This window comes from Papaver somniferum, chromosome 9 (genome assembly GCF_003573695.1).
Source record: "Papaver somniferum cultivar HN1 chromosome 9, ASM357369v1, whole genome shotgun sequence".
In the NCBI taxonomy this organism is placed as follows: domain Eukaryota; kingdom Viridiplantae; phylum Streptophyta; class Magnoliopsida; order Ranunculales; family Papaveraceae; genus Papaver; species Papaver somniferum.
In genome coordinates this window covers 167633209-167656989 of record NC_039366.1, presented here as the reverse complement: position 1 = coordinate 167656989, position 23781 = coordinate 167633209, and the positions used below count along the sequence as shown (strand labels likewise).

At 39.9% G+C, this 23781-nt stretch overlaps 1 pseudogene; it reads right to left on the bottom strand.

Moving 5' to 3' along the window:
- Positions 1-2871: 2871 nt before the first annotated feature.
- On the bottom strand, positions 2872-6334 carry LOC113313738 (annotated as a pseudogene).
- Positions 6335-23781: the final 17447 nt, after the last annotated feature.

The window sequence follows — 23781 nt, the reverse complement described above, 5'->3', positions numbered from 1 at the left end:
AAGCATGTCAGGTCGCATATTACAGTGTATTGGTGGGAAAAAAAATTTAGCCCCCCGGACCTAAAATCCTGGTTCCATCGCTGGTTACCGTACCTAAACATGTATATTGAGTTGGCTCAACAATAGTTACCCGAAGTTAGCCATATGTACACTTTTATCTTAGCTATATTCATCTAACACTTCTATATCAAATATGAAGATAAATCAATCATGAAAGATAATCAAATGAATATAATTGCGTTTCAAATAGAGTTGTTCAATTGTTCACTATCTCATAGAAATATATATGAACAAATTGAATTGAAATCGTTTTAATTCGTAATCGTACAAAGTACTTATATAAGAATCAATTCATGAACATTAAGCCACGGTTTACAAAGATTGCATTCCTTAGATCATAAATGTTTTAGTTCATGAGTATGACAATCATACATGACTGATTCCAGAACTTCACAACTGTGTTCGCCAACCAGGTACGCGAACAGCAGCTCCGGACCTTGGCCTAGCCAAGCCGTTCGCAAACCCGGTTCGCGAGCAACCATCCATGACCCAACTCAGGTAAACCCGTTCGCATACTAGGTACGCAATCAAGAGTTCCGGACCTTCTCAGGTAAATCCGTTCGCATACTAGGTACGCAAACAAGAGTTTCAGACCTGAATCATCACAATACAGATCACATACTAGGTATGCATACCGCGTTGTATTCAGACATGAGTAATTGTTCTAAACTCTCATTTCAGTCATTGAAACATCCTTGGAAGACGATAATGGTTGTCTCACACAAACCATTAGCTTCAAGTAATTTTCAAGTGATCGAATGATCAATACGAAACTTTTCAAGCTAACATCAAATGACTGTCTCACACAAATCATATAAGATGTTCAAGGTAATTTTCACATGATCATGTATTGACATTATATTTAGTTTCCAACAAATAAATTGTTTCCAACTAAACTCGTCAAGAATACGATGAACATAGCTAAAGCAAAAAGCTTCCAATACATATTTCGAGAAATAGATAAGCGAGATAAACTCTGCTCGGAATATCAAATATGTATAATGTAAAAGTCTATATAGTTATACAACTTAATCTCATTAGAAGATAGAATAAAATAGACTTCTGAGTGATAGATAAGTTTTAGTCTCCACATACCTTTTGTTGATGAAGTTCCTTTAAGCTCCTCAGTAGATCTTCGTCTTCAATTGGTGAATGCCGTGAAGTTTAAAGCTCAACCACACATTCTATCATAATTTGAGACATAACTATAAATAGATTAGAAATCAAGTATAAAATTTTGATCAACTAAATTTAACAAACAAGCTTGAGAAAAACAACGCTTGCGAATTCGACCGAGCAGTGCTCTAACATGAAGCTTATAGGCCTAGAAGTCTTGGTTTAACATGAAGCTTATAGGCCTAGAAGTGTTGGTTGTAGCTGAATCTTTCTTTTTATTAATGAGTTTAATAAAAGACATATTTAACTTACGGTCCATTTTCCCTTTATCATATAAAATTCTGGCCATAGGTGCTACTCAGAATTAAGAACGGTTTACTAACTAACTAGTATTTCATGTTATGATGCGAATCTACCGTCTCACATTCTCTCATTCTTTATGAAAGAAAGCAAAAATATAAAACTCATAACTAGTCTTGTTATGAAGTTTTGAAGAGGAAAAACAGTAATGAGTCCAACTGCCTCCTTTAATTGGGACTTTGGAACCCAAGAATGACCAGCAGGAGTAGAGAAAACAGCTCAGTGTAAAATTTCCACGTGCTGTCTAAAAGAAAACGAACCCTAAGACCACCCTGACCACCACCACCACCACTTCCTGCCTCCTTTTCTTCCTTTGAGCTCAATAAACAATTTATACAACCAGTTAGGAACAACATAGAAAGGTGTAGATGAAACTTTATGGCTTTTTCCCCCAACTCTTTCCTCTTTATTTTGTTTTGCCAAGAACTTTATGGTTATGTCTTCTCACTTTAACTTACCTACCTTAGAACCTCAAACCTTTTATTTTGCTACTATGTAAAAGCATATTGGATGCACTACTTGGTGCACAACTAAGAGTCTTATATGATCATGATGAGTGATCCACTACTATCAACATCATATCAAGAAAAGAATGTAAAGGATGATTTTTATTATGAAACTATAATGTCATAATTTTCATTGGTTGGACGGAAATGATATAGGATGACCACTGGACCACATCATCTTTTTATATGGATTGAGTTAATTTTGGGTTGAAACACTGTTCACATGCTGCACCATGTGTTCAGGGAGAAAAAAACATCAAAGCTTATTTCTTTCTTAAACATACAGATACTTGTTGATAATGCCCACAGACTGTTTAGTTTAATTCCCACATTCTTTGCCAGGGAATGGATATTCATGAGAATGAATGTAGTGAAATTATTAGTTTTACAATTATTATCTTAATCATCAAAAAAATTTAATAATAACATCAGCTAATTACGTGTATACAGAAGCGCAGAGTTAGCTGTGAAAAGAGATCATGTAACTCGAAATTATTTGTACTTCTTTTTAAGATTAGTTTTTTTTAATACATTCCTGCTGTTACCATTATCTTCTAATTCTGACAAATTTTGTTCCTGTTGAGAATAAAAACCAACTTCCATTCTTGCAGGGTTTTCTTCAAAATGATTTCTCTATTTCACTGTCATTGACCTTTTCTAATCACCTATTAAAACGCACAAGTGTTGTTCACCCAAAATTATAAGTGAGGGTGCACAAAATGCTAGACGGAGTGAGGGTGGAAATAACATTCGTTACCAGAGACTGGACTTCAGAGAAACAAAAGCATTTTATATTTTCAAGTTCCAAAATAATTACACTTTCGCCTTTACAACTTCTGCTTTATATACATTTGAATGCTCATCAACAAATTGCTCGACCGTAACAAATTGATTCTGCATAGAGATGCTTGGACCGTTTTCTCTGCAACAAAGAGAAATGCAAAAATTATAAAATTCTCGTCAACTATATAGGTAACTAAATAAGAGTCATAATCACAGACTATATAAGATTCACGTTTGCATAGTTCAGGATCTGTCAAACATCATAATTGGTCGCTTTACATTAAGTTAGGACATCAACAGATTATGATACCATTTAAAGCTTCCAACATATATTCCGGAAATGCCTTATTGGAGTTCTTTTATGTTATTGGAATTTTTTTCAGTTATGTTAGAGAAGAGAATAACCTACCCCTCCAGATCGGTGGTCGGAAAAACAGCAGTCCAACCTGTTTGTTGAATATATTTCACCTTCGTTTTGCTAAGAATGAAGGCAACTTGATCAGGGGTAGCTGCGGCACACGTTATTCTATGTCCACTTCTCCATCTTCGTCGTATTCCTTCACTCGATATTGAAAATCAAGCTCCAGAACCTTTTTTTATTAGAGTATTGAACAATGCATGTAAGAGATACACATAATCAGTATATGACTATGTATCATGCAAATAACTGGGAAACATTTGGTAAAAGGAAGAAGATACGCCATTAGGAATTTCTGAAGTCGAAATGATTACCTGGTCAGAAAGACCAGTGTTCTTGGACATTACGACACACCAGCAGTTGCCAGAGGTAGCCATGGATGTCACTTGGTAGTCCTCTTTCCATTTTGTATTAATCCATTTGATAGGAAACGAGTTATCTACTTGGTAGCACTGGTTGGTGTAAGAAGTTCCTACAAAAAAGAAATATCACGCGAAATATGTAAAAGAACATTCAACATTTCAAAGAAAAAAAGAGTTCCACAGTCACTTTGGGAACAATAATCTCCACAGCCTAGAAAGATATACCAACAAATATTAAAAATACACAAGATGAAAACCAAAGGGATATAACGAAACCTTGTGACATAACTACCAAAGATTTTCCATTGGCTGCACGAGAAAGGGGTGTGATGAAGAATTTCTTTTTCCATTGATTTGTTATATATTCCTGACGAGTACCAAAAATGGAATATCATCATAATTTGCAATTGGATATAACCCACTCAATATGTATGCATCTGCATAATGTAAGAGGACAAACCTGATGCAAAAACTTATCTGACAGGAGATGAATCTGGTCACTGAATCCTGTTCCTGCATTCATGATAACAGCCCATTGATTTGGTCCATCAGAAGCCACACAACTAATGTATAAACCATTGTCGGTTACGCCCTCATCTATAAGACGGCTAAGACGTAAGTCTGATACATTATAGTGGCATCTGCAGAAAAAAAAATAAAAATTAGTTGGGTTTTTTGTTTTGTTTTTTTCCTTTTACCCTTTCCCAGTTGGTTCTTCACTTTCTGTTAATTCAAAAGATACGGATTAGCGCAATGCAAAGTTCACAAGCAAGAGCAATATTGACTAAAGATACACTCGAAGTTCGCAGACGTTTTTATATATGTAGTATAATCAGATTCAAACAGTGTGATATATAAATCATACATAAGCTTACCTTTGCTTCATAGGAAGGCGTGGATTATAAACTAATATCCATCGGGAAGCCGGATCCCCTAATCGTAATTTCTTCTTTGGCTGCTCGTTGTCCTCAAAATTTACAGTAGACCTTCTGCGCTTTTGTACAACCTACATAAAAGCAAAAATCACAAAAAAGTTACAAAAAAGATCATGAATACATTTACGTCCAAAATAATTAAGCCAGCAGTAATCATTTGTGACACTCACGTTACTTACCTTTAGTGCTCCATCAACACTGATTGGCAGCACGGGGTTGCAAGGCTCAATAAGGCATTTGAAAAGAGAAACAAGTTCTGAGTAATTTGGTACTTCATCAAAATTCATATTCACAACGATCTCAACAAATTGTTTAAACGCAGGAGCGCAGCCAAAGCACAATCACTTTGGAGAAGTGGACATCTTCTCTCTGCAAACACGGAAACTTTTTGTGTCTCCCTATACAAAATTAGAATTTAGAAAAGAGAGCCTCGGGCGAGTTACTAAAGTGATGGGAGTAAAGGTAATTCATGTACCTCACGCCCTTGCCAGGGTAATCCTCCTATCAGAAGATACACTAATGTGTATGCTAGAGACTCCAAGTCATCCCTTCTACTCAACGTACGACCTAAATGTGCATGTACACTCGCATATCTTACCGTCCCCCTGTTAAGAAGAGTGTTAAAATACAGGTAATGAACAAATGTGTAGGAGAATTGAAATCTAACAAACCTGAAGATGTCTGGCTTCTGATCATAGTCGACATGCTGATTAGATGAGGTTCCCTTCCACCTAGATGCTAAATCACGTCATATTAGGAGACTACAGCAACATTCAACGGGGAAATTGGGGTTTTTGGCCCCATTGCTTATATTTCATTAAGACAAGAGGTTTAAAATGACTTCCATGTTTTTTCCTTGAGGTTAATATAAGATGGCATACCCAAACCAAGGTCTACTAGGAATAACTTTTTCTCATCAGCAGTTCCAGGTCGACCAAGTACAAAATTTTCTGGTTTTACATCTCCGTGTACAAACCTAGGAAAGAACCAAAAGAAAACAGGTTAAAACCTTGTAACAAGAAACATGTGGCCCCATTCTGAGCAATTTATATGAAATTTAAGTGAGAAAGTTAAGGAAATACCCTTTCAAGTGTATTCTCTCAAGAATAGCTATCGCCTCCATGGCAATGCATGCCACCTTAGTTAGAGGCATCCTGAAAAAGACAAAACAGTAAAAATTGCAGCGAATATGAGAAGAAAAACAAATTTTGCCAAACGAATAATAAGAAAAAGAAAGAAGACAACAAAGTTTCAGTTTTTTACGGCCTGCCATCCGAACACCAAGCATCCCAAAGATTAGGCCCAAGCATGTCTTTTTATGAGCTAAAACAAGTAAGTCCTGTCATATATATAGAGACCCTATATTCAAACTCACCATAACATAATAATCTCCGTGGCGACCCTTGTGGTGGACAGATGGCAAACCATAGCAGCCTTTGAGTGAGCTTCATAATCAATCAAATACAAAGTTAGAGAGAATTCAAATTCAAAAACTGTACTATGAATTTGCGAATTTCAGGAGTGGTAAAAATATTACCTGTAGGCTTGCCATTCATAAGGCGGGCCGTCAGTGCAACCTTTACTCTTAAAATGTTCAAACTTCACTGCGACCTAAAAGAACACAAATCTTGTTATATAGTCAAATCTATTTTTATAGATCTACCAAATAAAATATTATCCTACGCCAGCGCGTTAAAATAAGAGAGCGAAACAACATGATACAAATTGCTCAACAGTACCTCAGAGGCATTTGAACCAGTGCGGGTTGTACAACCAGATACCCTTCTACCTACAAACACTTGACCGAATCCACCTTTACCCAACTTCCTCTCTATTCTATATACAGGGGATCTGCCTACTTTAACCTGTAAGCAGCCATGGGAATAAGGTGAGTACATTCAACTCAAGACTAATGTCTGGCTACTACCCTATGATCTGTGGAAACGTCAGCAGAACAATAATAATAGCGACGATGAGAAACATCAAAGTATTATGTTGCTTAACCAATTTGATTTAAGATTATCGAGTAGCACTATCAATAAATCTTACTGGAAACATCAGTTGAGTCATGAAGGATGTCACAGAAAGTGCAGTCCTCCTTATTTCTTGATAAGCATAATGAACATAAGTAATCAGAGATTAAAAAGTATACATACCGTCTCTGGTATTCCACCTGTGCTTGCTTCTGCTACTTTAACCCCCACAGGTTTCTCCTCAACTTTCCTTTCAGCCACTAGATTCTTGTTGGCTGAAGGCTCTTTATTTACTTCCTTATTTGTGCACACATTTCCTTTTGCGACACCTAATTTGTCTCTCTTATGAGCAATCAAATCATTCTCTTTTACTTTATTCAAGTGTCTGAGTTGAGGATTCAATTCAGCAAGCTGCTTGCTTTACAGGCTGCACTCCGCAACTCTGGCATTCTACCCCGTGCAAATGTACACACATTAAACTTTTATTTCAACATCAAATTCTTTCAAATAAGGATTCAACAAAAAGACAAAAAAAAAAAGTTCTTCATAGGCACAATCAGAATGTATAAAAAAAGGTGTTTTTTTTTTTTTTAATTGAGCATTGAATCTTTGGGTTCGAAAAGACCAAATCAAACTCTACCGAAACCTAATAAGCATGGTTAAAGAAACTAATGAACTGAAATAAGAGTGATCGGGCTGTTAAAAAATCCGTACCAGGATTCAAATCGCTAACAGAAATCATAAATGACCTCTCAATGAAGATTAAGTACTTAGGGATTTTAGAATACCTGCAGAACTAAAAATGAAGGGTCAGTAATGATGAAAAAAATGCAGAACGATTGGAATTCTTTTGATCGGCAACGTTTGAAATTCCAGGGACTAAATACACATGATTTCTTACTCTGGAGACTAGGAAGAGAACATTTACATTGAGGGTGAGATAATTACGAAGGCATTTTGGTCACGATTGAGAGTGTTGGTGGTGAGATATAACGAAGATTTAGGAGATGGATTTGATTAAGTATCAGTATGGAAAGCTTTTGAGCATGCAAACCAAATGTAGCCTGTTTTAGCTTCTTTTAATATTCTACTAGTACTGCCATATATTGTCACCACGTGTGACACAATTTTGAATCCACGAGATGTAAATTACTCCTAGGCAAACTTGGAATTACCTGGTCAAAAATTTGGTAACCCATGTGGATAGGCAAACTTTTCACTATTGGTGAGTTTGGACGTATAATTTAAATGTGGAATTTATGCAAGTCTGTTATTGGAGCGTCATGGTTTATTAGAGGGGCGGCAGTGTGATAGTAATGTCCCTCTAGTTGGTTAGGGGATATCCTATAGGGAGTGTAAATTGACTAGATTATCCTCCCCATTTAACCTAAATCAAAGCTAAATTGAAAATTTGTTTTCTTTTTTCTTCTTTTCTCCTCCTCCCATCAATCGTAACCTCCATTAAAACTCAAAATTTCATCGTTTTCGATTAATCGACGATTCGAAAATTAATCAAGTGTAGTGTAATGACTTATATGAGGTATGTTTTGAAAACCCAGTTACGATTTGGTTTATTTTGTTCGATTTAAGTTTAATTTCTATAAAAAAATTAGGGTTTTAGATGAAAATTGAAATTGAAATTTCTGGGTTTATGTGAGTTACGGTTGATTTTAACTCAATTACGAACCGTAACTGGAGATTTTGATGTTGTTACGGTTGGTAATAGTTCAATTACCAACCGTATGTTCTTATATCTGAGAATTTTCTTCAGTTACAGTTGGTAACCATTTTAGTTTACGAACCGTAACTTAGTTATGGTTGGTATCGAGCATTTAGTTGCGGTTGGTATCGAGCATTTGGTTACCAACCGTAACTGAGTTACGGTTCATATCGAGCATTTAGTTACCAACCGTAACTGGTTTTACGATTGAGTTTTCTTCAAATTTAACCAGTTACGGTTGGTAGTTCATCTTTTACGAACCGTAACTTCGATTTACGGTCGGTTATGAGCAAAATTCCAACCGTAATTAGCTTTGAAAATGTAAAAAAATCGAATTTTTTACGTACTTTAGATAACTTTGAGCAACAAAAAGCTAGTTGGGACTAATTTAGAAGTATACCCGGTTATTTTTAGGTCCTGGTTCTTCATTTTGTTGGTTAATTTCTTCAATTGATTGAGATTGACCTTCTCTTCTATTTTTTTTTAACTCTAAAAATCTGATTTTGGTTTTGATTTTGAGTTAATATAAGTAAAATTAATCAGTAACACTAAACTTGATTATCATCACTAAACTAGGTTATCAATTATGAGGGTTAATTTGTCATTCCCAGTTTTTTTTTGGATAAGGGACACTTAAATTATCATGTAATGACCATTTTTGTCCTATTACAATGCCGCCCTCTAATAAACCATGCTGCCCCTATAACATTCTTGAATTTATGGGTCCAAGGGATTTGGTAGAATTACGTTTGCCTTTGTACGTTTGGTTGCCCGAATCCTTGGAATCACGTTTCCTACGGGATTCAGTTTTCCAGCAAATCCTCCATATGGAGTCCGGCCCCTTCCCCTAAGATTTACTGGGAAACTTATCAAGGGATTTATGGACCCACTTTTTTTTTAACTCTAAATCCCATATAAATGCAATTTTAAGATTTGAGGGTAATGCCAAACGGTACAAAGACTTTAAAACAAGAAAACTCTATAAATCCTAGGAATTTTAATTAAGTTACCAAACACACAAGGAATTTACATGAATCCTGAATTTGTAATCCCATGGGATTATAAATTCTTGGGAACGGTAAATTCTGCAAACAAACCCACCATATGATAAAACGAAGTGGCAGACTAAAATCAGACGTGCGAATAGGAAAAAACTGCGTGAATAAACTTAAACCGCTGGTAATTTTTCCTTACTGCTAATTTCCACCTCAATATATGCTACTCGATTTCATCATTCAAATTCATAAAAACTTTCATTCAATCAATCTTTTCTCAAGTTCTCTGATTTTCAATCGTTTTTAATGTTCAACTATGAAACCTGATTTGGTACTTCTGAGAAAGATATGGAAATGAATGAAACCTTGTATGCAGAAAAGGAAGAAATGTATGTAGAGATGATGCGCCAAATGGATGAAGACGCAATTGAGGATAGAAGGCGAATTTTTTTTATGTTTTATTTTTTCCGAAATGAGAACCCTCAATTATATTGATAATAACCCTCCGACTTAAAATCGGGAATGGTTACAGGACTGACCAAATGATTTCCAAAGATTAGAAGAATTTCAAACAACCAGTAAACACAATCACAGGCGTACCACATAACAAAAAATTTACAAAAAGAAATCTGATGCAGAATCCTAACCCTTTCAGAAAATTTCCTGAGTAGCGTAACAAGTTTAAATGGCCTGATTTGGATTGAAAGTAACTTATCCAAACCACATAGCAAATCAACAATTAGTTGTGAAACTAAGATCTAAAGATCAAACCATTTCTCAAGGTTTTTTCTAAAAACATGGTAAAATAATTGACCTAGGTATAAAAAGATCCAAAGATCCACCCATTTGTCAAGGATTTTTTCAAAGTAACAGTAACATCGATAACCTAAATCGGTCACCGGAGGACGAAACATGTTTGAATCGGTCTGGGGCTTTATCGGAATATGTCTTAAACTCTTGGTTGGTGGTGTCTTCTGTGTCTTCATTAATGTTGTTGGTGTCTTAGAACCTGTATCTACTGCTGGTGACTCATGAGAACTTGTTGCTGCAAGGGTGAAACTAAAGCTACCATCCAAACCTAGATTATGATATCTAAGAAAAACCTGATTGATTCCATAAACATTAAATTCAAAAGATCATGAAACAATAAAAACTGAAACCCAATCATCACCAAAAATAGAGAGATAAGCCGACCTGATTTGAATCAGTGGATTAGGGTACATTATTAAAGCTGATGTTGTTACTAGGTTTTGATCACAGATCGAAACTGATGATGTCGATATTCTCTGCATCCTTCTCACACAATATATCATACCTTGATTAAACAACCACGGATCTAAAAAAAAAAAAACCAAAATAGCAAGAACAATCATAGAAAGATTTAATCCATAGAAAAAACTAGTGAAACGAACCAAAATAGAGAATATATAAGAAAATAAGAGTCGGGGTGTTGATTAATCTTCTGAGATCGACCCCAAAGGAGCCGATCTGAGAAGAGAGGTTTCAGTTTGTGAAGGTTTTCTTCGTTCTGGTTTTTCAGTTTTGGCAAAATTTTATGTTGCAATTACATTCAGGATGATACCAAGTCTTTTAAAGCCACGACAAGTTATGTCTAGAAGATGGACGTGGCAAGATCAGCATTTTTACCACGACAAGATGATGCATGATTATTTTAATCATGGATGTGTGTATTCCGATACATATTTTTAGCGTCGATTCTGAATTGGCTGCAACTTAACTCAAAGGATTATTGTCGGGCTTTGTCAGGTACAACCTTTATTTAATTATCAATTTGATGCATGACATGTACGAGGATTTAGTCCTGAACGAAAGGTCGCAGCAGCTCTTCGTATATTATGTCATGGGGTATCAGCGAATTCGACGGGTGAATACATCTGTATGGGAAAAACAACCGCATTTAGGTATCTCAAAAGGTTTTGTGAAACAATAGTCGACCATTTTGGTAGGTACCCTTAATGCTAGGTACCCTTAATTACACAAAGAGGGGTTTTCCATGAATGCTAGGTACCCTTAATTACATGGACTGGACGTAGCATTCGTGTCCGGTTGAATGAGTCGGTCAATATAAGGGTCACTATCCAAAACCAACTGTGATTTTGGAAGCTTCGGCTACTTATGATTGTTGGTTTTGGCATGCTTTTTTTGGACTCCTTGGTTCACAAAATGATATCAATGTTTTGCATAAGTCATCATTGTTTGAAGATCTTAAGCATGAGATCATGCCACACTATAATTTCACCATCAAACGGTCATGACTACACTCAAGGGTATTATCTTGCTGACGTGATCTATCCTATGGTCAACTTTGGTTCAAGCTTATTGTCATACTGGCTTTGGACCAACGACTGCAAAGGATATGAAGTACTTTAACGACCAGCAAATGAGCGCGATAAAGGATGTTGAATGCGCTTTTGGCATTTTTAAAAGGAAGTTCGCCATTATAACTGGGTCGATACGCTTATTTGATCTTCAAGAAATGAACAAAATTATGCTAACTTGCATTATTCTCCATAACATGGTCATTGAGGAAACTAGACGTGACCCCAACCTAGACTAGTTTTCCAGAGGAAGATTTGAGGCCGAGGCTTGTTGTGCACCATGGATGTCCCGCAAGAGAATACATACTGGCCACTGAAAAAATTCAAAATTCGGGCCTTTACGAACAGCTAAAGGAAGATCTAGCTAAGCTCCTTTGGGCTACAAAAGGAGTAAGAGGAGCTACGCGTGGTGGTCAAAACCGGAGCAGATACATGTTTTTTAAATTAAATGTTGTTTATTTTAATTATGTTTTAGGTAGTTTATGTAGTTTCAAGTAAGGTGTGACGCAGTGAGACTATTTAAATTAATTGATAAGTTAAATGCATTTACATTAACATTAATTTAAACTAAAGAATTGCATTTAAAATTAAACTTAACTACTATGTAAATTATAACTATAATTAGCTAGATCTAACTAATCAAGGCATTATTCATCTTCTTTCTCTTCCGAGGCAACGTCTTCCTCATTCTCATACTGGGCAGGTTGTTGTTATTGTTGTTCATCTAGTTGTTGTTCCTCATCCACTTCAATATTCCATATAGCAAGTTGTCGTGAATTCATTATTGAAATGTTCATGAAGAGTAGTTTGTTTTCGTTAAAATCACTGTAACGTTGTTCTCGCGCGCGAAAGAAAACTTTTTCGGAGTTACCTTAATGCTAGGCCGGATCCCTGCTTCTATCTTGTTCTACCTTCGTCTCAAATTCCTTGTGCTCGGAAAAGTTGAAGTCGTATGAACCTCCTTCCTCTGCTATTCGGGATGTGTTTCTCTCTGCTTTTCCAAATTTCTGACCCCCTCCGCCTCTTATTCTTTTGATGTTAGTGTTAACATCCAGATCAGTTCCAACTTCAAAATTAACAGAAAATTAAGGAAAATTTTGAAATCAAATTATTTAGATTCAACTTGAAAAAAAAATGCATATGATAACTAACTTACCGATAAGATGAAGACTGCATGAGAGTAAAGTAAAAGTAGGAAGAAGCACCAACGAAAGAACGAACTCAAGTGTTGAATCGTCAGTGAGTATTTCATTCAAAAGGAAAATAATAAGTTGGAAGAGTAGGCCAACCGTTGACGAATTATGTTAAACTTAGTCGAGTGTTGTGAGTTAGGCAGGCCTTAAATGGGCAACCTACTAGATAGATGGTGACCTGGAAGACCGGTTGGACCGGTAGGTAGACAACGAGAGTGATCATCTCCATTCGTTATATGTAATGGTGTGCATTGTCAGGCCGACTAGCATCTCACTTACGAGTGGCAACCCGAAAGATCATTGACAACTGGCCAACGGTAGCTTGCATCCGACTGCTATGGTATTAGAGTTTGGTCATGGAATTATCCTTACATGCCTCGTCAATATGGAAGCAGATACACCATCGTATTAACTCAGGCTCTGGACGCTTCCTGAGCAATGCTGGACTATTTAAGGTTATGCGTCCACAACCTGAGAAATAAGGTAACTAGAATCACACATTTTGGTAACTCAATTGTAGTTGGTGTATATTTTCGAAGATTCGGCTCACTTGAATCACACATTTTGGTAACTAGAACCACGATAATCTCAAAAACCAAGTATTTTTTCCTTCTTCTTCTTCTTCTATAAACCTTATGAAAATGCGGGGGTACCAAAATATACCACTACTTTTTTCTCAGGAAATCTGTATGGACAAACTCAATACAACTCCGAGAGTTAAACTCAAACAAGGAATAATATCTAGAGTTATATATTTATCTCTTGTGATTAGAATGTTTACAAAAACAAATCCGTGAACCTAATCACAAGGAGATTACTTGGACGGTACCAAAGACCAATGTCCAAGAATCAATCAAGTCGTATCCAACAAACTAGGTCGATCAGATGTCTTTACTATGATTGATCAACACATAACCTGTGATATTTCAATTATAAACATAAACAATATAATGCGGAAAAAGAAATAACGCAGACAACAGAAGTTTTGTTAACGAGGAAACCGCGAATGCAGAAAAACCCCGTGACGTAGTCCATATTGAACACTAAATTGTATTAAGCCGGTACAGACACTAGCCTACAACCAATTAACTTCGGACTGAAATGTAGTTGAGCCCTAAAAGGCATCCCACCGATTAAGGTACATTCGCGCTCCTTATGCCTCTTGAATCCTAGCAAGACTCAGCGCAATTGATTCCCTTAGATGACGTCACACCAACTAAGAGTTGCTTCAACTCAATTGAAGACTTTGAACCAATCTGCCTCCCACATATTAATCCTATATATGATTTACTTTTATAATCAAATAATATGATCAAAGGTGATGGAGATCGACAGTAATAGACAAAGTCTAGCTAACCTCAAAATCCTGACTTATGCAACCCGAAGTGCATCATAGATTATTATTCACCTCACAAGAATAAAACATGTGGAATCAACAAAGTTTGAGACGAAGAGAACTTTGATGATTTCTATCCATCTTGATCAAGTGAGTAGCTCAACAATTGATCAAGATCAGGATACACGAGTTATCAAGGAAAGATAACTAAACCTGGCTTCACGAATCCCTATGAAGTCTTTGTAATCGCTAAACCCTAAAAGGGTTAGGAAGAGGACGACTCTAGATAAAACTAGGACACACCAAAAATTAGTATCAGGATTCAAAGATCCCAGTTGCTTGAAGTTCTCCTTTTTTAAACACTAAAAGGTTGCTTAGGTTTAAGCTAAGATAGCTTTGGAACCAATCAAACAATATCCACCGTTAGATGAATCTTTGAATCTAATTTACATAAACATGATATACACTCTGGTTAGGTGAAACCGTAACCGAACCGTATACAAAGACTATGTTCAACATGGTTAGCCGAAACTAGACGATTTGAACTTAAAAGCTTAATATTCATTTTCATGAACACATAAGACATTAACTCTGAGTCACAATCATGTGATCAATTAAGTCTAGTGTTTTTAGAGAATTAATCAAATGCAAATTATCTAGTAGAAATATTTTAATCGCACTTGAAAATAATCTACATGGATAGTAGGTGTACAAGGTACAAATACCTTTGTCGTTCGTGAGTCGGTTCAGTTACAGTATGTGTACCGGTTTGTAAACATTTAACCAAACCAAGTTCCGGAGTTAACAAAACTATTTAAGTATGCGTACCGGTTTGGAAACCTTAAGACCGTCACCGGTTCCGGAGTTCACAAAACTAATTTGGTTTGCGTACCAGTTTGGACACACAGCCGAGTTAGGGAACACAAAACTGTTTAGGTTTGTATACCGGTGTTTGTGGGTGAAAAATGCTTCTGCCGATTTTGGTAATTTTGTGTGTGTGGGCGAGAAATAAATCTAAACCCAAAACAATGTACTGCACGGGAGTACTTTTGATTCGAGAGATCAATCTGTACAATCCTAGCCTAAACCAAGAAATGGTCGTTCCAGGCTTGCTTCAGTCACAAAGTGAAGGAGAAGGGTTGGTCTTAGGGAGGGAAGCGAAGAAAGTGTTGAGACCAGAATAGTTGATTCTGGAAGTGTGGGTGTTTCGTGACTTGTATCAGAAAGTTGAACTGGATAGCTGGATGAAAAGCTATCAGATGATTTCTGGATGTTGTATTGTTCTCCTGACCAAAACTTGTTTTTTGGTGGAAATAGGTGAGACCTATTTATACAAGTCGCAACAAAACGTACCCTGGTCTCGTAGGAAGTGGAAGCGATTGAATGGTGGAAGAAAGCGGAAACGGGTAACGCCTGGAATTGATGTTTCCATAATGAAAGATACGTTTCACCATTATTTCTTGCTATTACTAACCGCCTCACTTTTATGACACTTTCTTGTAATGGGCGTATTGCACGCCGCACGCTGTAAACCGCCAGACCAATACCCTGATGAGTATCCCCCAGTTTGTGACATGTTTTGATGTCTCGAGTGTTTTCATGGAAAACGTGTAGCGCTTTGCTACGTGTGACAAGTTTAAAATTGAGAGGCTTGTCGTAAGTAAATAGCGTGTGATGCTATTAGGCTCGTCTTGGTTGGGCGCCTAGAACTTGCCACAAGCTCGCCGGCTTGGTGGCGAACTTTGATGGCCGAGATCGCATCTCATGAAACAAGGGTAGTCGTTGATGGTGGCTGCCTTGTGTTGGCGTTCGATGAGTTTGGTGGCGCGGACAAAGGATTTGGTGTCGCGGCCAAATTAGGGTTTGGCGGCACAAACCAAAGAATTGGCGTTGCGGCCAAAAGGTCGCCACAAGTCTTGCAGTTTCGTGGCGAACTTGGACGGCTGAGATTTGCATATCAGGAGGAAAGATGGCCATTGATCATGGTCGCATCTTGTTTGCATAGCGGCATTGGCAACATGTTGGTGGTATGTCAGTAGCGTAGCCATGGCATAGCGGCACACCAATGGCATGGTCATGGTATGGTGCCATGCTAGTATCCGCGGCATAGCGGTATGCCAGTTGCGGCATGGCCAAAGCTATAATTGGCGTTGTGGAAGAATTAGGTAGAAACTTTCCCAAATTAGGGTTTGGCGGGTCGAAACCCTAATTAGTGCGTGTAGTATGCGATGGCATGTCGCTTTTGGCATGCGCCGCTGACGTGCGCTTCTGGCATGCGCGTGCGGCATGCGCGCTTGGTATGTCGCCTGGCGTGCGCGTCTGGCATGCGCGTGAGGCATGTTGGCGCGTTTTGGGAAATTGGCGCGTCTTTGGGGAGTTGGCATGTTTTGGGAAGCCAACTTAGTATGGCTTCCTCTTTTGAGGCTGTGGAAGGTTTGGAGCAACCTAATTGGTTAATGAGAGTAGGGGGACGACAAGCTAGGGCGCGACCACACTTTTAGTGCACCATGGCGGGTTTGATATGACCTGATTGGTCGACGGGAAGAGGGGCCAGCAAGCTAGGGCGTGACTACACTTCCAATGCGCTGTGGCGGATTTGAAGCGACCTGATTGGTCGATGGAAAGAGGGCCGGCATGCTAGGGTGAGGCCGCACTTTTTGTGCGCTGTGGCAGATTTGGTTGCCTAGTTTGGCTATGCATGGTTTCGACCAACGGGTTCTAGTATACTGCGCGGGGCGCGAAACCCTAATTTTGCAATTTAGCCGGGTTTATGAGTTCTTTGTGAGTTATCACAATAATTGGCTGGATTTTGTATGCTGCCATAAAAATCCTTATCTACAGAATGCAGTGTGTTTTCCGTCTGAGCATTTTGTGCAATGGCCTTAACTTTGGTACTTGGAGGTTCATGCTACTCCGCTGCGAGTGAACATAAATCCGTCATGCCATACCGATTTAAGGGTTCTGCTGGGGGAACATAGCACAGGAAAGTACTCAGTGAGACTCGTATTGGCGGGGTGTCAAAATTTACAGAGTGTTATGGATAAAAGTATATTGAACGGCTCAATAAATATGTCGGTGGAGAGGTTAATACTCACATCACTGCTTCCTTGCAGAGTGACGTCACATCAGATGCAAGGTTTTACGATTTTAACCCTAAGCTAAAACCACCATCAACATTAAGTCCCATGCTTAGCACGTAACAATGGCATTGTTGTGGTGTAAGCATAAGATGGTGACAGACAGGATAAAATCGAAACGGCAAGTCATGAAGAGATTGTCAGGAAGATTTGACTAACCTTTGTCGGGAGGCCTGAAGAATCTGTGACCCTTGCGTTGGTGGCTTTGCATAAATTCGGCTTGGCCATAGTGGGTTGGCGTCAGCGCTGCAACTTTGGATACTGATCGACAGGGGTAACACTGCAACTTGGTCTGCGGAACGGGTGCTGGCCGGCTACAGAAAGGTAGATGGCGCTGCTTTGACTGACTAGGCCAATGACGCTGTCTAGGACGCGGACTGTTGGCGCTGGCTAATGTAACGGAGAAGATAGCGCTGCTTTGAACGACTAAGATGAGTGTTGAGGTGGTGGAGCCGTCAACACTATAATGTATTGAGGCATTATGCCTGACAACAGAGTAGTGAGTGTTGAGGATTTTACACGTCTCAATACTAAGAGGATGGATATGTTAAGGAAGTATGCCTTGCAACACAGTAGTGAGTGTTGAGGAGTTTAAACGTCTCAACACTAAGATAAAATATGTGTTGAGGCAGCATGCCTGGCAACACAATAATGGTGTTGAGGAATTTGCACGTTCCAACACCAAGAGGAAAATGTGTTGAGGAAGCTTGCCTAGCAACACAGTAGTGGTGTTGAGGAATTTGCACCTCTCAACACCAAGAGGAAGAATGTGTTGAGGAAGCATGCCTAGCAACATATTAGTGATGTTGAGGAATTTGCACGTCTCAACACCAAGAGGAAGAATGTGTTGAGGAAGCATTCCTAGCAACACCGTAGTGGTATTGAGGAATTGTCACGTCTCAACACCAAGAGTAAAATGTGTTGAGGAATCTTTCCTAGCAACACGGTAGTGGTATTGAGGAATTTGCACGTCTCAACACCAAGAGGAAAATGTGTTGAGGAAGCTTGCCTAGCAACACAGTAGTGGTGTTGAGGAATTTGCACGTCTCAACACCAAGAGGAAGAATGTGTTGAGGAAGCATGCCTAGCAACACAGTAGTGGTGTTGAGGAATTTGCACGTCTCAACACCAAGAGGAAGAATGTGTTGAGGAAGCATGCCTAGCAACACCGTAGTGGTATTGAGGAATTGTCACGTCTCAACACCAAGAGGAAAATGTGTTGAGGAATCTTTCCTAGAAACACGGTAGTGGTGTTGAGGAATTTGAACGTCTCAACACCAAGAGGAAAATGTGTTGAGGAAGCTTACCTAGCAACACAGTAGTGGTGTTGAGGAATTTGCACGTCTCAACACCAAGAGGAAGAATGTGTTGAGGAAGCATGCCTAGAAACACAGTAGTGGTGTTGAGGAATTTGCACGTCTCAACACCAAGAGGAAGAATGTTTTGAGGAAGCATGCCTAGCAACACAGTAGTGGTGTTGAGGAATTTGCACGTCTCAACACCAAGAAGAAAATGTGTTGAGGAAGCTTGCCTAGCAACACAGTAGTGGTGTTGAGGAATTTGCACGTCTCAACACCAAGAGGAAGAATATGTTGAGGAAGCATGCCTAGCAACACAGTAGTGGTGTTGAGGAATTTGCACGTCTCAACACCAAGAGGAAAATGTGTTGAGGAAGCTTGCCTAGCAACACGGTAGTGGTGTTGAGGAATTTGCACGTCTCAACACCAAGAGGAAAATGTGTTGAGGAAGCTTGCCTAGAAACACAGTAGTGGTGTTGAGGAATTTGCACGTCTCAACACCAAGAGGAAGAATGTGTTGAGGAAGCATGCCTAGCAACATAGTAGTGGTGTTGCAGAATTTGCACGTCTCAACACCAAAAGGAAGAATGTGTTGAGGAAGCATGCCTAGCAACACAGTAGTGGTATTGAGGAATTTGCACGTCTCAACACCAAGAGGAAGAATGTGTTGAGGAAGCATGCCTAGCAACACCGTAGTGGTATTGAGGAATTTGCACGTCTCAACACCAAGAGGAAAATGTGTTGAGGAAGCATGCCTGGAAACACGGTAATGGTGTTGAGGAATTTGCACGTCTCAACACCAAGAGGAAAATGTGTTGAGGAAGCTTGCCTAGCAACACAATAGTGGTGTTGAGGAATTTGCACGTCTCAATACCAAGAGGAAGAATGTGTTGAGGAAGAATGTCTAGCAACACAGTAGTGGTTTTGAGGAATTTGCATGTCTCAACAGCAAGAGGAAGAATGTGTTGAGGAAGCATGCCTAGCAACACAGTAGTGGTGTTGAGGATTTTGCACGTCTCAACACCAAGAGGAAAATGTGTTGAGGAAGCTTGCCTAGAAACACAATAGTGGTGTTGAGGAATTTGCACGTCTCAACACTAAGAGAAGAATGTGTTGAGGAAGCTTGCCTAGCAACACAATAGTGGTGTTGAGGAATTTGCACGTCTCAACACCAAGAGGAAAATGTGTTGATGAAGCATGCCTAGCAACACAGTAGTGGTGTTGAGGAATTTGCAAGTCTCAACACCAAGAGGAAAATTTGTTGAGGAAGCTTGCCTAGCAACAAAATAGTGGTATTGAGGAATTTGCATATCTTAACACCAAGAGGAAGAATGTGTTGAGGAAGCATGCCTAGCAACACAGTAGTGGTATTGAGGAATTTGCACGTCTCAACACCAAGAGGAAAATGTGTTGAGGAATCTTGCCTAGCAACACGGTAGTGGTGTTGAGGAATTTGCACGTCTCAACATCAAGAGGAAAATGTGTTAAGGAAGCTTGCCTAGCAACACAGTAGTGGTGTTGAGGAATTTGCACGTCTCAACACCAAGAAGAAAATGTGTTGAGGAAGCATGCCTAGCAACACATTAGTGGTGTTGAGGAATTTGCACGTCTCAACACCAAGAGGAAGAATGTGTTGAGGAAGCTTGCCTAGCAACAAAGTAGTGGTGTTGAGGAATTTGCACGTCTCAACACCAAGAGGAAAATGTGTTGAGGAAGCATGACTAGCAACACAGTAATGGTGTTGAGGAATTTGCACGTCTCAACACCAAGAGGAAAATGTGTTGAGGAATCTTGCATAGCAATACAATATTGGTGTTGAGGAATTTGCACGTCTCAACACCAAGAGGATAATGTGTTGAGGAAGCTTGCCTAGCAACAAAGTAGTGGTGTTGAGGAATTTGCACGTCTCAACACCAAGAGGAAAATTTGTTGAGGAAGCTTGCCTAGCAACACAGTAGTGGTGTTGAGGAATTTGCACGTGTCAACACCAAGAGGAAAATGTGTTGAAGAATCTTTCCTAGCAACACAGTAGTGGTGTTGAGGAATTTGTACGTCTCAACACCAAGAGGAAAATATGTTGAGGAAGCTTGCCTAGCAACACAGTAGTGGTATTGAGGAATTTACACGTCTCAACACCAAGAGGAAGAATGTGTTGAGGAAGCATGCCTGGAAACACAGTAGTGGTATTGAGGAATTTGCACGCCTCAACACCAAGAGGAAAATGTGTTGAGGAAGCTTGCCTAGCAACACAATAGTGAGTGTTGAGGAATTTAGACGTCTCAACACTAAGATATTTTAAATTTATTGAATATGCCTAATAGATATAAAACATTTAATTTAAGGATAGTTACTTAGCTCTGTCTCCGCTAGGCATGTCCTTCGTGCATGATTGTTCTTTGGGTATTTTAGGCTCCCCCATGAGTAAGCAACATCAGGCGTTAGTGATGACATCAGGATGATGACGGGTTGACAGACGGACAAAAGTCTCCAGGTCTTTGATGGGATGAAGCAAAAGTGGCCATAACTATGAACCTTGGATGGATGCGATCACGATCCTTGACAGGGACGAGTGTGGTGGCTATGGGCATGAACCTTGGAAGGGAGGAGTGGAGGCTACGACACGATCCTTGGCAGGAAGGAGGCGTTGAAGCGGCTTCGGCTCTTGGAGAGGACGTTGAAGCTTATGGAGTAAAACGCTGAAGCTTTGGATTCAGATCCTGGAGAAGCTTATGGAGAGAACGCTGTAGCGGAGCGGCTGCTGGAGCGAACGTTGAAGAGGAGCCGCTGCTGGACAACGTTGAAGCGGAGCGACTTCTGAAGAGAACGCTGAAGCGGCTCCTGGAGAGAAACGTCGAAGCGGCTCCTGGAGAAAACTCCTGTAAGGGCGTTATTAACCCTTGACTTTGAAAAACGACTTGATACGATATGGCATATGGGAAGACGGCACAAATAGTGCTGGTCGACAAGTCGTGTTTTTCTCTCATGTTAAAGAATACGTTTCTTCTGTTTGATTTCCCCTTGAAACTCTCAGAGCCTTGCTGGTTACAATGTTGAAGTCGGAGGCCGCGTCAGTCAGCGTGCTGTCAAACTCTACATCCTTCAAGTGAACAGTGGTTAGGAGTCCCCAGTTCCATCTATCAATCGTTCTTTCCAGGAGAGGTTGGGGTTTGGGAACGACTTCCCTGGCTGGAAACAGCTGCTTTCCTGATGAAGTGCGGTTGAGGGATGCAAATATGTCTTGACGTTGTTCCTTGGAGAAATATAGAATCTCACATAAATGTTTCATCATAGACTGCACGATTTTGTGGGCGAAGTCCCCAGAAATCATGCAGCTCCTGACGGGAAGAGGGTCTCTGTGAACTCAGGAGGGTTGCTGATTTTCTTTGCCTCGATTTCGGAGAAGTCGTTCCTGATCTTCACGTGTGATGAAATTGGATTGCTGATTCCCTTCTACTGGGCGTTCAAGAGCAACGCGAGCCTCTTCATCTATAAACGCGCGTCCTGCTGAAGTGTTTGCGCCGGATGTTAAAAGTATTCCTTGTCAGCTCCATCTGGGGTTGACGTGACTCTTGTGGTGGCCGCTCCGTTAGTGTCTTGAGGAAAATAGGTATCTCTTTCTGAGTTGTATCCATGTCTGTATGAGCCTCACGAGAGCCTTTTGTCTTTCCATCAAATCAACAGTGGTAAGAGGAGGTCGGCTTCTTCTGGATCCTCAAGTCTCTCGTCCTGATGATGGAGTAGCAGCGGCTTTGGTGACGGTTGGAGCTGTCACACTTGAAGAAACGTTGGGAGTGGCGGCAACGACTCTGGCTCTGGTGATCGGCAGTGTAACACCTGAAGGAAAATTTTCCGCGCGCGCTGGTGTTGGCAGGTGGCGTATTAGTGCCACTGGAAGGAACGTTAGTACCAGGGATGATTTCAGCGCTAGTGTTCTCAGGGTTTGTTGCTGAGCCGGACCTGAGTTCTACCATCTTGACATCGGGTTGAAGATGAAATCAGGAATTGGAAATTGATATTGTAACCGAGAGATTAATCTCCCACTATGGTCACCAATTGTTTGTGGGTGAAAATTGCTTCTGTCGATTTTGGTAATTTTGTGTGTGTGGGCGAGAAACAAATCTAAACCCAAAACAATGTACTGCACGGGAGTACTTTTGATTCGAGAGATCAATCTGTACAATCCTGGCCTAAACCAAGAAATGGCCGTTCCAGGCTTGCTTCGGTCACAAACTGAAGGAGAAGGGTTGGTCTTAGGGAGGGAAGCGAAGAAAGTGTTGAGACCAGAATAGTTGATTCTGGAAGTATGGGTGTTTCGTAACTTGTATCAGAAAGTTGAACTGGCTAGATGGATGAAAAGCTATCAGATGATTTCTGGATGTTGTATTGTTCTCCTGAACAAAACTTGTTTTTTGGTGGAAATAGGTGAGACCTATTTATACAAGTCGCAACAAAACGTACCCTGGTCTCGTAGGAAGTGGAAGCGATTGAATGGTGGAAGAAAGCGCTAACGGGTAACGCCTGGAATTGATGTTTCCATAATGAAAGATACGTTTCACCATTATTTCTTGCCATTACTAACCGCCTCACTTTTATGACACTTTCTTGTAACGGGCGTATTGCACGCCGCACGCTGTAAACCGCCAGACCAATAACCTGATGAGTATCCCCCAGAGTGTGACATGTTTTGATGTCTCGAGTGTTTTCATGGAAAACGTGTAGCGCTTTTCTACGTGTGACAAGTTTAAAATTGAGAGGCTTGTCGTAAGTAAATAACGCGTGATGCTATTAGGCTCGTCTTGGTTGGTCTCCTAGAACTTGCCACAAGCTCGCCGGCTTGGTGGCGAACTTTGATGGCCGAGATCGCATCTCATGAAACAAGGGTAGCCGTTGATTGTGGCTGCCTTGTGTTGGCGTTCGATGAGTTTGGTGGCGCGGCCAAAGGATTTGGCGTCGCGGCCAAATTAGGGTTTGGCGGCACAAACCAAAGAATTGGCGTTGCGGCCAAAAGGTCGCCACAAGTCTTGCGGTTTGGTGGCGAACTTGGACGGCTGAGATTTGCATATCAGGAGGAAAGATGGCCATTGATCATGGTTGCATCTTGTTTGCATAGCGGCATTGGCAACATGTTGGTGGTATGTCAGTAGCGTAGCCATGGCATAGCGGCACGCCAATGGCATGGCCGTGGTATGGTGCCATGCTAGTAGCCACGGCATAGCGGTATGCCAGTTGCGGCATGGCCAAAGCTAAATT